Source organism: Ochotona curzoniae, unplaced genomic scaffold (assembly GCF_017591425.1).
Source record: "Ochotona curzoniae isolate NIBS_2020 unplaced genomic scaffold, NIBS_Ocur_1.0 contig_43, whole genome shotgun sequence".
NCBI lineage: Eukaryota > Metazoa > Chordata > Mammalia > Lagomorpha > Ochotonidae > Ochotona > Ochotona curzoniae.
In genome coordinates, this window is record NW_024466218.1 from 9,999,178 (window position 1) to 10,020,897 (window position 21,720).

The window sequence follows — 21,720 nt, forward strand, 5'->3', positions numbered from 1 at the left end:
GGGCATTGAGGCAGTTGGGAGGCTTGGTGTGGCTTCTTCCCTTATCTCCTCCCTTCTCCCAGATACAGAAAGAAGGAAAAGAAAATGTGGAAATAATGGTCTTACCCATTTTCCCTTAGTCTTCAACCCTTCCCACCATAATTAATTATGTGGACAGGATCAAAAATTGAAAAAAAAAACTGTTATTTCTCCTTATGCTCCTTGTGGATTCTTAATTTATAAGTAAATGTATCTCACTGCTCCTGGATGACCTATATGAAGATACCATGTGGAGAAGCCACACAAAGATTAAGAGGTCCTAATACAGGAAGGGAATGAAAGGTCCTGTTGTCTTTCTGTCCCAACATGTTAACCAAGATACATCCCCTGGCTTTGTTCCTCCAAAGCCTCAGGCATTGAGGAGGTCACATCAGACCTTCTAGGGCAGTCACATCCTCAGAAGACTTCAGGAATAGCCATATGAGGAACTGCACATGCACTATTAGCTAAGATACGTCAACAGCAGTATCACAGGAGATGCTAGAAAGACTGTTTTCAACAGGTGTGTGCTGGCCTGGTGCAGTAGGCTAGTGGCTAAATCCTTGCCTTGAATGTGCCAGGATCCCATACAGGTGCTGGTTCGTGTCTTTGCTGCCCACATCCCAATCAGCTCCCTGCTTCTGGCCTAGGAAAGCAGTACAGGATGGTCCACAGCCTTGGGACCCAACACCTTTGTGGGACACCCCGAAGAAGCTCCTGGCTCCTGGCTTCACATCAGCTAAAATACAGCCATTGCAGCCACTTGGGGAGCTCCTTCTTTCTATAAATCCGCCTTTCCAACAAAAATAAATCAATCTATGCTCTGTGGGTTTTTTTTTACATTTTTATTTTTTCTTTACTGAACTCAACACATTTTATTTTTGCAAAACATTTTTATAAAGTGAGCAAACATTATGTCTTTCATGATACAGATACAAGAGCACAGTGATACTTCCCAACCTACTGTCCCTCCTGCCTGTGTCCTCCCACGTGCCATCCTCATTCTTCACTTCCATGCAGCAATACAGCATTATCATGTCTTGTCTCCCCATCTCTGAACACCTTGAAGGTGAACCTGCCCAACAGCCACCTCACTAGCCACAGTCCTTACACAATATTTTGTACTGAGTGATCGTCAGTCAGTGTTTATGAATGAGTGAATGAACTTCATTACTCTCAATCTGAGCACAGAAAAACCCCAAACAACTACATTTTTATACTTTCAATTTTGAAGCAATTTTAACAGTACTGTTTTGTGGAGTTGTGTACTTTATCATTTCTGTACTGACTGTTTAATCTATTTGTAGATCTGTACCACACCACCTAAATTTCCACTCACTACCTTATTTTGCCACTGCATTGACAGCTTATTAAAATATCATATGCTACTAATGCGGGCTATTTATAACTTGTTCCTGCTACATTTCCTATTCCCCACTGAACTATAATTGCTTGAAGAACCATGGAAGGATTGCTCATTCGCTTATTTTCTTGGTTTGCTCTTTGATTTATCCAAGTTCCTGGAATTTTGACTACTAATACCAGATGCCTAGAATTTGCTGGTTGATTTGAGTCATTATTTCTGGAAGAAATAACCTCTGGAATAATTATTTCTGGAATAAATAATGGAACAAATGAAGACATCTGGGGGACAATACTGTGAAGTAAAGCAGACCTAAGAGAAGATACACCGTTAGTGTCCCTTGCGAAGGACTATGGAGCAGATTTCAGAAGACTTGAAATCTGACTTCCGTGTGACTTGACAACTACTCCAGAAGGGAAGTCTGGCTGGGAATAAGATAATGCAAGTGAAATGCCCTGACCTCCTCAGAAGTGCTATACAAATACAGAAAGCCTTCATTCCTGCTTACTGCATAACTTACTTCAATTCACAACGGCATTTGACTCGAAAAAATAGAATTTCACATTAACAAAGAGGAATGTGTAAGACTGATATGCGCTAAGTGGGTTGAATTTCATAGAGAAAGAAACCCTAAATTTTAAAACAAAATAACTTAAAGATTAACATATGCATTCCCTTCAATGTCCATAAGAGCATAATTAATAAATATAATGAGGGCATTTGACCTAGCAGTTGAGATACTGGTTAACATGTTTACAGCCTATACTCAGATATAGAACTCTGCTCTTGTTGCCTGCTTCCCATCAGTACAGCAATGGGGACAGCCCAAAGTAATGGGGCTCCTGCAACCCATTCAGGAAACTTCTGGTTTTAGTTCAGTGCCTCCAGACACATCCTGAACATCTGGGGAGAGAATCAGAGGGTGGGAATCCTTTTTTGTTTCTCTCACTCTGTCTCTCCATCACCCAATATCTGTAGATCTGTCTTTTTCTGCTTCTCCTTGTGTATCTCTACAGCTATCAAATTTTTAAAAATTATATGCATGTATTTAGCTTAATTATTCATGAATAAGATGCTTCCTGAATTACTGTAGAACCAATACATTTACCTCAGGAGTGCTCTTACACGGATGGTGGGCAAGAAAAATATAATGACAGAGAATTGTGACCATTCAAATCTCACTGACCTAAGTCTTTGGGAAGAGAAAAGCAAACTAATCTCTGTGGTATTAAGATGCAACAGCTGGAAAGCGGGTTCTCTGGAAGGATGCCTTAGTCACCAGACAAACTCAAGTGACGGTTGCTGGGAGTTAAGACGTTCCCTAAAGTATTAACATGTGATCTAGCTTAATGCACTCTTCAACACACATATCTAATACTTCTGGACCATTACTCCTGCATTGATTACAAAGATAGCTTAAGGAAGGGACAATGAGTTTATTATTTTCTCATTTCTTTAGAAGCATACACAAATGACATAGCCACTTTATAATAATACTATCTCTTTTATTTGTGTGATATTTTGTGTAATGATTCAGTACAAATATTATAGATTCATTCAGGTAAAGGGATCATTTTGCATTCTTACAATATTTGGGAAAACTGAACTATCAGTAGTTAACATGATCAAATTTGCTATGATTTATAATTTTGTGATATTAGTAACCACATTTTTCTTTAATCATCAAGAGAACCAATATATTTGCTAGACTGAAATGTGCCCAAAAAAGGAAATAAAGTCCACAAAGCTAAATCAGGGCATGGAAAATACAGAAATAAAGATTAAAAATGATTCAATTAAGGGAAGTGGCCAAGGAAGAAATTAAGAACACAGTGGAGCAAATTAAAAGTACAGTGGAAAGTCTCCAAAATAGAATGAAGCAAGCAGAAGAAAGAATCTCAGAATTGGAAGATATTTCCTGTCACCAGGGGGAAGCAAACAAAAAGCTGGAAGCAGAGCTGGATCAGTCCAAAAAAGTATTCAAGAATTGAAAGACACTATTAAGAGGCCAAATATAAGAGTTATGGGAGTCCCAGAGGGTGCAGAAACAAAAGCTGGGTTTGTAATTGTATTTAAGGAAATAATAAAGGAAAATTTCCCTAACCTAGAGAAACAATTGGAAACAAGATCCAGGAGGGACACAGAACTCCCAACAGGCTTGATCAAAAGCGATCTTCACCAAGACACATAATCATCAAGCTCTCTTCAATTGAACATAAGGAAAAGATCCTTAAATGTGCATGTGAAAAAAATCAATTGACATGTAAAGGAATGCCAATTAGGCTCACAGGAGATCTCTCACAGGAAACTCTACAGGTGAGAAGAGAATGGAGTGACATATTCCAGATTTTAAAAGAAAAAAAATTGTCAGCCTAGGATAACACATCCAGCAAAGCTTTCTTTTGTCTTTGAAAATGAAATAAAATTCTTCCATAGTCAAGAAAAGTTAAAAGAATTTGCCTCTTCCAAACCTGCCCTACAAATGATACTTCAAAATGTTCTCTTGACAGAGAAGAGGAATAGCAACCAACGAAACCAAAGGCAAATGGGAAGAACATCCCAGTAAAATAACAACAGAAGACTAAACCAATGAGCAACCCATTCCTAAAATGACAGGACCAAAGTACCACCCATACATGTTAAACTCTGAATGCAAATGGCTTAAGCTCAACCAAACATCATAGATTAGTAGACTGGCTTAAAAATAAAACATCTATTTATTGTCTAGAAGAGAAACACTTCACCAACAAAAATCAGTAGAAACTATATTGTATGGATTTTGTTGTTTTCTGTTAGTTTCATCTCTTCAAAACACTTTCTTCTGATTAAATCATTCAGTGACTCATAGATCATACAGCAGCATCATTTTCTTCAAGAAGGTTCTTGATTTTCATCTCGTCAGTTGCACATTACGCATTTTGTAGGATGCTATTTAACTTCATGGTGTTGTTAATTTCTTTTTTCTCCCTGATTTGATTTTGTTTTGTGGCTTTTCATTTAAGGGGATGTATAGTAGCTGTGTAATGGAGACTGTCATATCTAGTAACATGTCATTTAACTTCATGGCATTGTAAATTTCTATTTTTCTTTCTACTGTTGATTTTTGTATTATGACTTTTCATTTAAGGGGATGTACAGTAGCTGTGAAATGGAGACTAACATCCTGATGTGAGGATACAATGTAGTATGCATTTTTACCTCCAGACAAAGATTGACTTGCAATTAATTTGTGTGCTATATCTTGACAATAGGATGCTGGTCTCTGCCATTGTCCATGCCCGCAATGATGGACATATGACTGTGTATGAAGAACTATATGTTAGTAATGATAGAGAGGAACTAGGTGGCAGGGGGAGGGTATAGGGGAGGGGATAAGGGAAATGCCAGGAGCCTATGGAATGTATCATAAAATGATAATAATAATAAAATGTTAAAAATGAAAGAAAATGAGAAAATGAAATAAGAAATGGCAAATATCAAAAATACGTTTTATTAAAACTAACAAGATTGAATTTACAGAACAAAAGATGAAAAGGAGTAAAAGTCTTGTAGAAGAGAGATAATGAGAAAATAGAGTAATTTTTAATAAGTCCTTTGCATAATTAAAGAAATTTAGCACTATATGTTGGGTATTAGAACATGAAGGGTGAGGAGAATGTAAATATGAATCTTTTCCAAAGAGTTTCACTGCCTTATATCAACTAGAACATTGTAAGTTAGCCAAACAGGTATAGCCCCCTTTTCATAAGTGTGATGAAACTAGACAGGTAGTAACACTTGGTTTTTCAGTTTCATTTCCTATTTGCTCCAGTTTGCATTTAGAACATGTCAAAAAAAAAAGATCATTTGATTTTCAAGTCAGTAATAATAGATTCAGCTTCACCCACATATCATCACGTTTTTATAGTTCAGAATTATGAAAGGCACGAGGTGGGCACATCATGTCACAGAAGGAAGTCTCTTGGACTTTGATATTAGCAAGTTGAAAACCACAGTGCCTATTACACAAGAAATTAACTATATAAAGAGTGAAATGTTTTGAATGTTTGAATCAAAAGCAATTTGTAACCAGAAAGATAGTTTACAAAATTGGTTATACATTATTAAATTTGTGATGTAATTGCTATTGATCAATAAGTATAAAGAGAATGTTCTTATTGGTGCTAATTGCTTTCTATTGATACTGAAGCCTCCTTCTGCAGAAGTGGGGAAGATGTTTCTCACCTCTCACCACTCATTCATTCTTTCATCATTCATATTTCTGTATGAAATACAGACAAAAAAATGAAAATCTATTCCCAAGCAGGGTGGAAAAGGAAAAGCATAGCCACACCTTGAATTAGTCAACAGAGCGACCACATTAAAAGAAGTAAAGCTGAAAAAAGGCAATCTTGACATCAACAGCCAATGTTTAAACATTCAGCCAAAATCTGAGCAATGACTGCCTTAAGGGATAAGTGTGATCCGGCAATCCCAAAAGAAGTTATGTGTTTCTTTCAGTTCCTGCTACCCAAGTACTCAATATTCTAGACTTCATACAGTAACTATCTCATGCCCACCCATTAGCATGTCACTTTATGATGTGGCTGAATGGTTCTGTTCCTAAAAAACTTATAATTATGAGATATAAGACTATCATATAATGTCAAACATAATCCATTCAATATAGCCAATACTACTCAATTTTTGAAACACAAAATAATCTTTCATAGATACAATATTATTTTCTTAAGTTTATTTATTTATTTGAAAGCCAGAATGACACAGTGAGAGAAGAAACGAGAAGATGGAGGGGAAAGTAGGAGAGGCAAAGGGGCAGAATAACAGGAAGGAGAGGAAGGAGAAGGGAAAGGTAATTTTGTTTACTAGTTCACTACCTAAATGCAAAATGGACAAGGTTAGACCAAAGCCAAGAGCCTAGAATTGCATCTGAGGCTCCCGCAGAGGTGGCAGGAAGCAAGGATTAAACCATTATCCACCGCCTCCTGCAGGTGGATGAGGCTTGGGTAAGAAAAGGTGGATGAGAATTGTAGGCAAGACTCCATCCCAAGCACTCCAATATGAGATGTGGGTACTCTGCTTGGATCATAGGATTAACCCCCAACACCACAAGTCCTGCCCCAAGATGAGCATTACTAAAGGACCAAATAAATACCGGGAAAATAAGAAGAGAACCAGTGCACTAAGCAACTTGCCTTTCATTTATTTCTATTCTAGATTGAAATTTTAATGAAGCAAATGAATGAATAAAGAATGGTGAAGGCTCTAAATAACAAGACATTTCCATTAACACTATATATATATATATAACACATTATTGTGATCACCCTCATTCCTTTGAATGACTGTACAGAGTCCCAGGCTCCACGTCATTTTCATGCTTCTTATATGTTACAACATCACAAAAAGCTAAAACTCTATATAATTAGAAGCTCATTTGTGAACAATCAGTAAAATTGCAAAATCTGACCTGTAATAGTTCAAAATAGGAAAGCTTTCTTAAGGACCACATGGTAGAACACACTTTATCCTGGTAAACTAGCATGCATCCTATGTCACTAAATACACCTAGATTATTACTATTACAAAAACTTTCATTTTGATTTAGTAAACAAATAAATAAATAAATAAACAATAGCAGTGTACAACAACAGTGTAGCCAACAACAGTGTAACTATGAATCGTGGCACATAAAACTCTTATTATTTATAGGAATATAAATCAATCATTGCATACATATCTGTGGTTTGTCTATGTGCACCATTCATATCTCCCAGAACTGAATTCATTCAAGTCCTACAAATACTCCGAGAATACTATATATTTTCTACTGAAAGGAGCTTATAATACTTCCAAGGCATGCAAATATCAAAAACCATGATTTTTATCCCCTGCTGTACTTTGAAAAAAAAAATTCCTGCTTCACTAAAACATACACAGTATTTACATTACAAAAAACAAGATCTTTAGGAATTCTGACGTTCTACAGAGCCAACTCAAAAATACATGCTATATACTTGAATAAAAAGAGCTATCCAAATAAGGATATGACTGCATTGTTTAAAAGAGAAAGGAGTACAGTCTTATTTAGAAACTAGCACAAAAATCTAGTTCAGTGCATTTTAAGATGTGTTAAGAGGGATACTAAATGCCTATAAAAGAACACAGCCATTTACAGCTCAGTTTATTCTCTCCCAAATCCCCATTCATCTCATAAATCCATTTGTCTAACTAAAACATTCAGTGCTTATTAATTTTGTTTGGAAATTGAAGTGTTAAAATAAGACCTAATAAAAATTGATGAACTCTCATGTAAACTCATTTGTAATATTGTTTCACTTGTATGCACTTCTCCTTAAATGTCCGTAACAGCTTACATGATGTTAAACAACGCATCCTAACATCTAGAGCTCAAAGCAGCCACAGAATAACTGTAAATTCATCTAATTTAGAAAATTGAACATATACCTCTTTACTTACTACTGTTACGTGTACATTAACTCTTCACTGTAGATAATTTGTTCCTTCTTGAAAGTTATCAAAGCAGGTTATAAGAGATTTTTAAGATTTTATTAATTAAAATACAAAGTTAGTGTATCCTTAGATTATGACAATTATAATTTGTATATGGTTTTCCCAATTATTTTAGTCTTTATGCATGAAGAAAATATCAGACAAAATTATACAATGACTTTAAGTAATATAAATGTGTTTCAAGAGAAAATATTTGGAACGCATTAAAATATATGAAATTACCTACATTACTTTTGCAACCTCAGGCTTTATTCGTTTTATAGACCTGCAATACTTAAAAGCTGCAGGTAGTTGTTGGTTGAGAGTATTCATGTCAAATAAGCACTGAAATTTTCTGAAGCCACTATAAAAAATACTTTAATTCCTTACATTTGAAAAGTGCTTTAACATTGACAAGCATCATTGGAATATGAAGCCTAAATGTATATTACCTTTTGCATGACAAACTTCAATCTTGGTTCAAAAAACTTGTGTTTTTATTTTCTATGCTCTTTGTAATAATAATCCCAAACTCTAACATAGTCATATGACAGCGTAATCTATTAGAGGCCTATACCCACAATGCCATGATGCACTAAATAGCAGAATGTTAAACTTGTAGTTATTACTAAAGAACTATAATACTGAGATAATATGGGGGAAATGGTGGCCAAAAATTGGGGACGAAGGTGGGTAGAGGTAAGGAGAAATTCCTTTATCTACAAACTGTATCATGTAAAATAATAATAATAATAATATCAGCAAAAGGCACCGAGCCATGGTAAAACAAAGAAACAAACAAAAGCCTTTTCATCTTTTAGCTTGTGACAACATTCCACAGATATAGAACAACAAAATAAGAAAAATTCCCTTCCATCCTATTACATTTCATGGAGAGAGAAAGAAAAGAAAATATTACATTTACTATGTAGATAGTAGAGAAAAATAAATATTTTAGGTTAAAAAATAGAGCAGAGGAGATAATTGTGGATTAAGAAGGACTTGGGTGCCCGATTGCTCGTCGGTGTCTAACCTTTGAAAATGTACGTTAAGGTTTCCTGGATTAAAGAGCAAAGGTTTATTCTAAATGTGGTGTCTGAGAAGAGCCGGTCTTTAGACTGCTGTGCTCAGAGGCTATTTCTAGAGAGACGGGTTGACTATTTCAGCTGAGTAACCTACCATTTACCATTGCCAGCCCCCATCAGACACAAGACAAGACTAATGAGGACACGGGGTATGCACCATGAACTTGCAAAGTGAAAGCTGAAGTACATTTTTTCCCCCAAGAAATTCCTCACAGTATTTCAGTTAAAGTAATGAAAACCCCATTGACACAGAAGAGCACAGGGTTTTCATTTTAATGAAATGGTCATTTAAGACTGCATTGGGGAGATGTCAAAGTAATATCTTCAAGGACACAATGAGGCAAAAAAAAAAAAGAAAAGAAATAAAATATTTTAGATAACAATGCCAACAGGAACAAAGCATCCTTAAACCAGCATATTTATTACATGTTTTAGGGGCAGCAGGGAGGATATTACATTTATGCCATTTGAACAAGCTTAAATTTTATACTGAGATGAACAAAGACAAAAGTCATTTAATCATTTCAGTAGATATAGATAAGACATTTGATGAAATTTAACATTCCTGGGCCCAGTGCAATAGCATAGTGGTTAAAGTCCTTGCCTTGCACCTGCCTGGATCTCATATGGGCGCCAGTTCTAATCCCGGCAGCCCTGCTTCCAATCCAGCTCCCTGCTTGTGGCCCGGGAAAGCAGTCGAGAATGGCCCAAAGCCTTGGGATCCTGCACCCACATGGGAGATCTGGAAGAGCTCCTGGCTCCTGGCTTTGGATTTGCTCAGCTCCAGCCATTGTGGATGCTTGGGGAGTGAACCATCGGATGGAAGATCTTCCTCTCTGTCTCTCCTCCTCTCTGTATATCCTCCTTTCCAATAAAATAAATGAAACTTTAAAAAATATATAACATTCCTCCATGGTAAAAACTAAGAAAAAGAGGTAGAGTGGGAACAATCTCAAAATAATGAAAGCAAAAGACACTGCTAAAGACTACACAAAATAAAAAAAAAATCAAATAAAGTAAATTATAAATAGTTACAGATCATCAAAACAATTCTATGTGAAATTATAAGAAGCTAAATTGTGATTACATATGTACAAATTTCAGTGTTCTTTTTTTTTTTTAAAGATTTATTTTTATTATTTTTTTTTTTCATTGGAAAGGCGGATATACAGAGAGGAGAGACAGAGAGGAAGATCTTCCATCCGATGATTCACTCCCCAAGTGAGCGCAACGGGCCGATACTATGCCGATCCGAAGCCAGGAGCCTCTTCCGGGTCTCCCACGCGGGTGCAGGTTCCCAAAGCTTTTTGGGCCGTCCTCGACTGCTTTCCCAGGCCACAAGCAGGGAGCTGGAAGGGAAGCGGGGCTGCCGGGACTAGAACCGGCGCCCATATGGGATCCCGGGCGTGCAAGGCGAGGACTTAACCACTTGCGCCACCGCGCCGGGCCCCAAATTTCAGTGTTCTTGTGAGCAATGAGGAGCTAAACATTAACAGTTATAGAAAGAAAAAAAAATCAACTAAGCAGAATGAAATAAATCTTTAAAAATTGTTGGATATCAATTAAATAGGAAATATAAAAAAGAAACACACTAACACACTTATAAGTTGATTTTTGACAATATTTACAAAACAATTTTAAGGCTAATAATTTATAGTAGGTTATCAATATTAGAAAAAGGAGCTACTAAAATTAGGAAGTACTGGTGACATCAGTACAGATTCTACAGAGACTCAAAGAATAATAAAGGAATTTCTGGATGTTGGAAAGCAAGGAATTCAAGAAATGAGAATAAAGTGGAATAGTCCCCTATACACAGAATTGTAAAGAAATAAAGATAAATGGCCCTTCTTGTTAAGTAGGAGAGCTAAAAAGAAATAGGAACAAGGAAAATACTGAAATAAAAATGGACATATATTTCTGTCAAGAAAGAAAGAGGAAGAAGGGTTATTGGCAAATACACTTGTTATATGCTCATAATATTTACATGGTAAAAATAATGCAAAATTATTTTCTTAGTCAAGAAATGCGGTATAACTAACCTGGAAAGACATGACGTAAAAGATATGTTAGTAATCCATATTTCCTCTGATATATAGTGTTTAAGGATTTAGTTTATAACATACAATGCAGCTTTTAGAAAATAAATTCCGAGATCACAGATATCTTGTCTAAATTGTTTATTACTGAGGCCCCAGCACTGGACAAGCCTGGTTAAATGCTCCAATCTTAAGGATAGATGGAATACCTTAAACCCAGTATATGGTGCTTCCTTCAGCAGCACATATACTAAAATTGGAATGATGCAGAGAATAGCATGGTCCCTGTGCAAAAATGACACAAAAATTCATGAAGCATTTCATTTTTAAACCCCCTTTGTATAATTTCAATGTATATTAAAGGTAAATTTTTGAAAACTGCTGTTTACATATGACATTTAAATTGGAATAAAACTTAGTTAACAAAAAAAATAGTACGCTAGAATTTTGAAACTTATGAAACACAGAAATACTAGGTAAAAATTTCCTTATCATTCATTACAGTATGTTGATCACATGATAATCATTTCTCTTTAGTTGAACACAAGGAAAAATTCCTTAAATATGCTCATGAAAAAAATCAATTAACATATAGAGAAACTTCAACCAGACTCACTACGGATCTCTCGAGAAAATTCCACAGGCAAGAAGAGAATGGAGTGACATATTTTAGATTCTAAATGCAAAAAAATTGTCAGTCCAGAATAACTTACCCAGCAAAGCTTTCCATTGTCTTTGAAAATAAAATAAAATTCTTCCACAGTAAAGGAAAGCTCAAAGAATTTTCCTCTTTCAGAGTTGCCCTACAAATGCTACTTAAAGATATTATCCTAACAGAGAAAAGGAATGGTACCTACCAAAATCAAAGGTACATGTGGAAAATATTGCAGTACAATGACACCAGATAATTAAGTCAAATAATGAACAATCCATTGCTGAAAGGACAGGACCAAATTACTACCTATCCACATTAACCCTGAATGTAAATGGCCTAAACTCATCAATTAAACGTCATAGATTACCAGACTGTATCAAAAACAAAACTCATCCATCTGTTGCCTACAGGTGAGGCTGGCTACTCATCAACAAATATATGCACAAACTGAAAGTAAAAGGATGGAAAGAGATATTCCAGGATAATGGAAAGGAAAAACAGGCTGGTGTAGCCATTCCTACATCAGAAAATAAAAACTCTGATGTGAAAAATACTAAAAGAGATGAAGAAGGACACCACATAATGATCAAAGGATCCATTCGGCAGAAGAGATCACCTTACTAGTCTCTTAGGACGTTTTCCTTTTCGTCTCTAATTTTACCTGCTTTTTCTCTCTTATTTGCTTTGCTAGTCTGGCTAAAAGTTTGTTCTGCTCATCTTCGTAAAAATGGTTTTCTTGTTGCAATTTATAGTTTGCTAGTTTCAATGCCATTTATTTTTGTTGTGATTTCTATTATTTTTTTACTTCCTGCACATTTTTCTATTTTAATATGTTCTTGAGATACATTATTACATTATTTATTTGAGATATTTTAATTCTTTTGTAAGCAACAGAGGTTAAAATTGTCCCTTTCCATACTGTGCTTGCTTTATATCATGGGTTTTGACATTGTTTTTATTTTCATTCCTTCAAAATCCTTTTTTTCCTTATTTCCTCATTGACACATAGTTCATACAGTATAATCATTTTCTTTAAGGTTTTGAATTTTGTTTTTTTTTTATTATTGCATTTCATTTTATGACATCGTTTCATAGGCTCTGAGGTTCCCCCAATCCCTCCCCGTATCCTCTCCCCATGGTGGATTCCTCCACCTTGTTGCAGTAGTGCAGTTCAAATCCAGTCATGCTTCTTTCATTGCAAGCATGTACCAAGCATAGAGTCCAGCATCTTATTGTCCACATCAATTCAACAGTTTCTTGGAGAGACCCTCTCTGGTCTAAAAGCAGAGCTGGCAGAATATCATCCCAATCAATTTAAAGCCACAACATAACATCAGTGACAATTTACAACATTATGGAATTAATTGACATGGTATTGTGTAACCAATATGTTAGAAAATGCAAGTTCTTAACCACATCCTGTGACTACTTCATTGACATTTTAATTTTAGTTTATATACAACTGTCTTATCCACCTTAAAATGGCTATAGCATACTACTATTCAGCTGTCTCGTGTCTATTTTCATTTTTGTATTTAGCAGTTTATTGTATTGAAGCATAATTTTTACTGAATTCGGCGGATTTTAGGATAGTCCAAACTGGCTTATAACTTTAGCAAGGTGTATGTCAACAGTTGAGGCACAGAACAGTTTTAGGAGGGGTGTGCAGAGAAGTCCTCAATACCCCAGTGAAAAGTAACTTATTTTCATGTCCTACCTAGTAAGGTATATGTGAGTCCCTGCTGGCCATTTCCTGTCTGATTCTAAGCTTTCCTTGTTGTTCTCTGTCAATCTGTTCTAACTTTTTGCTGTTGTTTTGGGTTGTTTTGTTTTGTTTTGTTTTGTTTTGTTTTGTTTGGGTGGGGAGTGGCTCCGGGGTGACCCTGATGGTCATTGCAAGAGAGGGTGAGGATCCAAAGTTGGAACTAAGTAAGGACCAGAGAAAGCTCCTCTCCTTAGTCCCGATGGGGGTTTATTGTTCTTCTGTTTCTACAAACCGCTCAGGGCTCCTGCCTGTTGTTCCAATGACATTGGACCCTGCGAGGAAGGATTTGGGCTTCTTCATCCCATGTGGGAGATTCAAAAGCGAGTGGATGACCTCAGAGTTCTCAGCCTCCGAAGGCATTCCAATTCCCAGTGATCTCCTTGGCAGTTGGGATGTAGTCCTTGGTGCCCGTACTGATAGTCCTTGGTGAGGATCTAGGAGTCTTCAAGGTTGGAATACAAGCCTCCTCCTGTCCACCTGCTCCACTCTGGGGTCCCCCCCTGCTCTGTGCTTATGACCTCCTGTTAAGAGGTTGTCAAGATCCCTCTTGATTCCCCCTGTATGTCTTTGTAGTTTTACTATTGTCTAATGCTGATTCGAGTCTGTTGTCTATAAGTTTCTGTTATGTTCCTGATAGGTTATACTTCCTGTCTTCCTCACGCATTCCAGGGAGATGGAAAATTTCTCTGCTCTCCTGCCCCATTACTGAGAAGCACAGGGTCTTAAAAGTGCATTGGGTTTTACGATTCTTTGATGTAGATCATGAGCAGTCTGACTCACATTGATTGTTGGTCAATTTCTTCAATAACACCTTGGTCATTCAGTAGCAAATTATTTAACTTCCTGTTGTAATTTTTCTCTTTTTCTTCATATTGTTGATTTTGTTTTATGCATAGTAACTGTGCAATAAGACTATCATATCTAGATGTGAAGATACCATGAAGTATGCATCTCTATTTGCATATCAAAGATGGACTCCCAGTGCAACTGTTATATATATTTTGAAAATATGATGCTGACTCTACCAATATCCATATCTATGATGTCAGGATATACTTAAATAGCAGAATGAAGGACTTAGTCCCTTCAACATATGCTACTGGGAAAACTAACTATCCATATGCAGAAGTAAGAAGCAAGGTCCCTACCTTTAGCCTTATAACAAAATCAGCTTCATATGGATCAAGGACCTAAACACATACCCAGACATCACCAAATTACTAGAACAAAACAGAGAACACTCTATGAGGCATAGTCATAAGCATGGGCAAAGACTTCTTAGAAAAGACACTGACAGCATGAACAATTGAAACCAAAATCAACAAATGGAACTACATCAAAAATAGAAATTTCTGTATAAGGAAAATAGTTAAACAAAAAAAAAAAATAAGGAAGCAACCAACTAAATGGGAGAAAGTGTTTGCATTTAGCAAAGCATAGAGGAGACTAATATTAAAGATCTATAAAGAGTTACAGATTTTTTTATAATAGAAAATAAATAGCCCTATTAAGAAATGGGGAAAGACATAAACAGATATTTTTCAAAAGACAAAATTCAAAAGGATAATAGCCACATGAAAAAATGCTCAGTTTCTCTTGCTATTAGGAAAATACCAATAAAAATGACAGTGAGGTTCCACCTACATAGGTGAGAATGGCCAAAATACAGAAATCAACAAACAACAATTGTTGGTGAGGATGTGAGGGAAAATGCACCCTAATGTGTTGGCGGGAATGTAAACTAGTACAACCACTTTGGATGTCAGCATGGAGAGTGCTTAGGTAACCGAGACTTGATCTACCATATGACCCGGTTATCCCACAACTGGGAATATATCCAAAGGAATTGAAATCTGCATTTGAGAGACTGACCTACAACTGTACCTACAGCAGCCCAAGTCACAATAATAAAGACATGGAATCAATCTGAATTTCCTTCAACAGAGAAATGGATAAAGAACCTGTGGTACATGTACCCAATTGAATACTCTCAGCCATAAAAAAGACAAAATGGTCTTTGCGGCAAAATGGTCACAGCTGGAAAAACATGTTGAGGAAAGTAAGCCAATGCCCAAGGACAAATATCATCTGTTGTGCTTGTTAGAAGACAGCTAATATGCAAGGTTCCACGTATACATATATAAGGTACGATGTATAGATGCAAGCATGGTATCTGTACATATATGTGTGTATGTGCTTGCTTAAATGTATATATGTATATGTAGTTATGTATTTGTGCATATATATACAAATACATATGTATGCACACATAAATATATATATTTACATACATTAACTTTTCAAGTAAGTCTAGCATACTGGGAAAGTAAAGGTACCAGGCAAACATATCTCTATATAATAATACTAGGTTTTCTACTTTTTTGGTATTTATCATGTCAGGAAGTTAGAAAGTTAAACTTACAACTGGTACTAAGGGATGGTACTATTGTGATAATATGGTGAGGGGGAAGGTGGGATGGGAAATGAGGAGGAAGGAAGGATGGGGGAAGGATAAACCCCTGTATCTATAAAAGCATCATGGAAAAGTGATAATGATATAAAAATTATTTTAAGAGAAAAATTAACTCATAGAAGAAAGTTATCCTGTATAGGGCAAACAACGATTATCTAACAACACGTGACAAAAGTTTACTGATTAAATGGACTGAGGTAGAATATGTTTAGAGATGAAAATATTCTTGACAGTTGACATTAATGTTCCAAATGACACAGTGTTATCCTAATTTAGGCTGTTTTTTTATTGTAAGTACATTCGTAACTATTTTGGCTAATGGAGAAAAAATTCCCAGAATGCTGGAAAAAATATGCATGACCCCTCTCCTTTTTTTTTTTTTTTTAACAACTTGACACCATAATTTCAATCTTATTTTTCATCTTGGTAAGAGGATGAGACCTGGTTGAATTAAATATGAAAATGAAAAAATGTCATTTCTACCAAACCTTGCAACCAGACTCTTCAAGATATTGTAGATGCAGCAGACTTATCAGATTATAAGTCACTATACTTTTTCAAATATCACCTTAAACAACCTAGACTGATAATCTCCTAAGCACTGGAGTTCAAAGTTCAAAGACGGGTTCCTTAATTCACTTCACACATATTTATTATATCCATCACATAAAAAAATGTAAAGCAGCAAAAACATTTATTAGCACAAAATATTTAATATTCCCATTGACCTTAAACCAAATATTTTAGATATTTTGATATATAGCAATGTTAATTCAAATAAGACAGAAAGCACATGTTTTTATCAACAAAACTGACTATGAAAGTTCTGTCACAAAAGGGATAATTTGATCACCCTGTTTGGATCAGCACTGGACTGCAACATGGCGCTTCATAACATATATACAACTGTCATTGAAAAATTTCTCAAAAATAACTGGAAAAGAAGTTTGCTACTCCGTAAGTCTTTGAATGATGACTTCTCTGCCTCTATTTGATCGCACTGCCCACAGACAAATTACTTCAATGTTTAGTCACACATTGGCATAAAAATGTTTATAATCAGGCAATAAATTCTCGCTTTAGAATCAAATGAAATTTATATATTCCTCTTAATAAGAAGCAAAGCAGATTTATTTCTTAATTATGTTGCTTTAAATGTATACTTATGCATACATAAATCAATAGAAACACATATGACTGCATACATATATGCAAATTTGCATATATTTCAATAAAGTACCAATGCCCAATAGCAACTTACAAACTCCATTTTCCTTAGAATGAAGTCATGGCACAGTAACTGAACAAAGTAGGGAAAAGCAACCATGCATTATTCTATATTCTTATTATTAAATGGAATTAATACCCTCTGAATAAGATGCATGCACAAAGAAGGAAAATTTTAATTCCAGATAAAACCATTAATTTAAAATAATTGCAGCATGGAAGATACTGGCATATATTGGATATCAGTAGACCCCTAGTGGATATTTGAGTAATTTCATTATTTTCCTTTATTATTTCAGTTTAGAACAAAAAGCAGCTAAGTTTTCCAGGATATTACTTACCCTGTCATTTTATAAATGGTAGTTATTCATACATTCAAGAAAAAAAAATAAAAGACCAGTTTTCTGAGGTGACCACAAAATATCCAATAAAATGTTTTTTTTTTTTTTACATAAAAAAATTATTTGCAGGGGTTAATGTGCAGCATATTAAACCACCACGTGTGACACTATTTTCCTTTACTGGATTGTGCATTCAAGTTCTGACCTTCCACTTTTTTTGTTAAGATTTACTTATTTTTATTGGAAAGTCAGATATATACAGAGAGAAGGAGAGACAAAGAGGAAGATCTTCCATCTGATGATTCACTCCCCAAGTAATTGTAATGCCTAAGCTGAGTCAGTTCAAAGCCAGGAGCCTGGAACTTCTTTCTGGTCTTCCACAGAGGTGCAGGGTCCCAAGGCTTTGGGCCGTCCTTCACTGCTTTCCCAGGCCACAAGTAGGGAGCTGGATGGGAAGTGGGGCAGCCAGGATTAGAACCAGTGTCCCATTTGGGATCCTGACACGTGCAAGATAAGGGCTTTAGCTGCTAGGCCACTGCACCGGGCCCTGATTTTCCACTTCTGACACAGTCCCTACTAATGCACCTCCGAAAGCAGAGGAAGATTGTGCAAATACTTGGGTCTCTACTGTCATGGGGAAGACCTGGATGGTCTACTTTCAGCTGTGCCCAGTTCAGGCTACTGCAGCCTTTGAAGATTAAGCCAGCAAATAAGTCAATCTCTCTCTCTCTCTCTCTCCATCTCTATATCTGTCTCTATTTAATTACAGGATATTACAGTCTTGGTTTTAATGCTTTAGTTTAAAAGTATCTAATTAAACCCTCAAAACCAACATATATACATATTTTTTTAGCCAGGCCTGGACTGAAGACAGTTCATTTGGAAAGGCTTAGTATCAGCTTGAAGGAAATGTGAACAGAAAAAAAAAAATTGAAAAAACAGTCAGATATCCACACATCACAAAAGATTACCCATTGTACCTTAAAAGTATACAAAACATAGGCCTTGTGCACCTGCTGTATGTAGCTTCTACCTGTGGTTCCTTTGATAACTCGGTCACCATAAACTGTCACTCATCCTCTGCCGGAAACATTGCCAGCTCCTCCACTCTCATTTTATAACTGCCCACTGAGATGCTCTCTCTATATTGTCTTGTTGGTTCCTATCACAGTCTCTCCAGAACAAGCAAGTCAAACATTTACCCCGAATTGGACAGGCCTGCAAATTAACACATGTGAAAAGGCCATCAAGCCATAGAGATGATGTCACAGCACTGGAATCTGGGGAAAGCGAGATGATGAAGCAGAATAAATCACCACCAGAGACACCAACATCCCGGCTGGGGGCTGCTGCGAGTCCTGGGTGCTCCACTTTGGATCTCACTTCCTGTGAATGTGCTTGGAAAGAAGACAACCCAAATGGTAGGGCCACTGCACCTGTATGGGAGGACCAATGGAGTTCTAGAATTCTCACTTTGGCCTGGGCCAGCTTGTTTCAGAGGTTTCAGAAGTGTTAACAGTGGGTAGAAATTTTCTGTCTCTCCATTTTTGCCTCTTTGTAACTCTGCTTTTCAAATAAATAATAAATAAATCTTTTTTTAAAAAACCTGGAATCTAAACTTTTGTTTTGTGAAACTTGTCTACCATGTCTTTGTCCCTTATCATCTTTAATAACAACTTAATCTGCTTTACAAAAAGCAGCTTCTTAAACTCTTGCTTGACAAGATAAATTGTTGCTTTTAGTAGCAAAATGCAGCATGGTTTACTGGAAACAGTACAAAAATAAATTAATTCATTTTGATATTGGAATAATATGACTATTTTGATCGATAAACTACATGACAATCATAACATCATCTTCATGGGATAAGAACTCTTTTCCAAAGAGACATGATGAAATATTTAATGTGTCTGAAAATTTGTTATAAGTCTTATAAAACAGGTAGAGGAATAAAGCATTCACAACGGATAGAGACAAGAGGGGGGAAAAGTTCTGATAAACAATTCCACTAACCTCCCAACTCCCAAATATAAATTCTGAAAGCCACAGCAATATCTCAGAAGCACTGAGGACCTGTTTGTTCTATTCACAGGCTCAAGAAATTTCAACTTACCCCACTGAAAGGCTTCTTTTGAAGTTGGTAGTTTTATTTTTGAAAGCTTGCTCATATTTTGGTAGAACTGAACATCCCATTATTATGTAAGACTACTTAATGGTAACCTGAAGAATTTCTATTTCATGCCACTGTAACATTCTTTTGGAAATATTTTAATAAAAATGACCATTATAGTTATATAAAGTATGTCATTAAGATATGTAACTTATATGATTGATATTTTAAAATAGACTATTTATCTGAGTGCTTTATATAGAAAAATGGTGTTCTTCATTATAAAAGCATACATTTTATTGTTTTTAATACAAAGCAAAGCTAAAATGTTATAAAATAAGAAGCTATGTTATAAGATAAAAGAAATCATTATGGCATGAGTGGATGATCATGAATGAAAAGTGCTTTTCTTTTCTTTCAACCAAAGTATGGTCATATTCTTTAGAATAAAGCACAGTAGAATGAAATAAGAAGATTCAAAATAATGAATGCATTAAAGGTGGCCAGTGACAATTTCTTATTGTCCTTTCCTCACGAGAGAAGAACAGAGGGAATGAAAGAACTTGTTAAATGTCAATTACAGATAAAGGGAAATATGAATTTCAATCACTAAGCAATTACTGCCAAGAGATAGTATTGAAATAAACAGAATTCAAATTTCTTCTTTTCAAAAGCTACTTAGAACTAACAGTTCAATGACTTAGAAAGTGTGTATTTTCTTTACAGCAATTTAAAAAGGGGGGATGCAAATATTAAAAAGAAAGCCATGGGAAAATACCCATAAGTTGTTTTATGGACAGATTAAAAGCATAGGTCATATAAAACGGTACCCATAAAATGATTGTGGCTGATAAAATAAGACCATGGAGAGCTGACTGAGGTCATATGAAATAAAACAATGTGGTTATTAAGCAGGCACAGGCTACGGATGGAACAACTGCAACTTTCCAGTGGTGGGCTTCTGGCATCTTAGAGACTCATGTTTGAAGCCATGAGTTACAGAACCAGATGGCGGTACTCTAATTCTTTATATTTCATACAGTGACTGCTCTTTTTTCAGGAATACTATGGAAATTCATAAAACTAATTCAAATTCTGCCTGGCATTTAGCTACCCCCAAAATATAATTTCACATTATCACATATTTTCACTTTCCATTAGAAATCTCCATTTAAAATAATTTGGTTTAGATGGTTGAAACAGATAAGAACTGAGACATTTTTCAATGACTCCAGAATTACTAACAAGTAGTTTTGATAAACTTGTGCATTTGTGGACATGTGACAGACTAAACATGCACTAACAACAGGAACTGATATAGGTATTATAGGTAATAATTCCTCTGACTCTACAATGCTTATCTGATTTATCCTGATTGCTCTAACATAGACTTGAAAAAAGACAGAGATAAGCTCTGATGAATTGCACTTTCTTTTCTGTATGGGGCTAAGGATTATTCTCTAAGAAGTTATCACAATATCTCACTGGAGAATGCTAGTAAAATCAATTCTCAGTATGAGAGAGAATCTCATTGATGCTGTTCAACTTCCAAAAGCATCAAAACGTAAAGACATTTAAGGTTGCTAAAGATGTAATATTGCTGCTATTGAAGAAAATTATTTTAAAAACTCATTAGTACTTCAAGACAAATTAAAGGAAAAGAACTTTAAAAAACAAACAAAACCCCCAATTGTTACTAAAACAAAGTATATTTGCTCTCAATCTCTGTCTCTCTCTCTCCCTCTCACACACATTTCACACACAGAGGCATACATACCCACGTAGATACATCCAAGATAGAATAATGTGTATTTTTGTGTTATATATAATATTTAAAACTCTTAAAAAATTATCACATATACTGTTTAAAACCTTTCAAATAAAGATGAGATAAGGGCTCAACAGGTGATCCTCTACCTCCTCAAGTGCTGGCATCCCATATTGGCGCTGGTGTGTGTCCTGGCTTCTCTGTTATCCATCCAGTTCCCCCTGCTTGTGCCCTGGAAAATCAACAGAGGATAGCCCAAAGCCTTTAGGACCTCGTACCCACGAGAGAGACGCTAAGGAAGTTCCATGCTCCTAGCCTCATCTCAGATCTGGCCATTGCCTTCATTTGGGGAATGAATCAATG

General features: G+C 35.8%; 1 protein-coding gene and 1 non-coding gene across 7 annotated transcripts in view; one reads left to right on the forward strand and one right to left on the reverse strand.

Moving 5' to 3' along the window:
* Positions 1–21,720, reverse strand: part of NOL4 (nucleolar protein 4) — a 264,078-nt gene that overhangs the window by 141,250 nt on the left and 101,108 nt on the right. The window lies entirely within an intron of this gene.
* Positions 11,245–11,348, forward strand: LOC121159784. Its single transcript, XR_005884437.1, has one exon. It is a non-coding gene; the product is annotated as a U6 spliceosomal RNA (small nuclear RNA).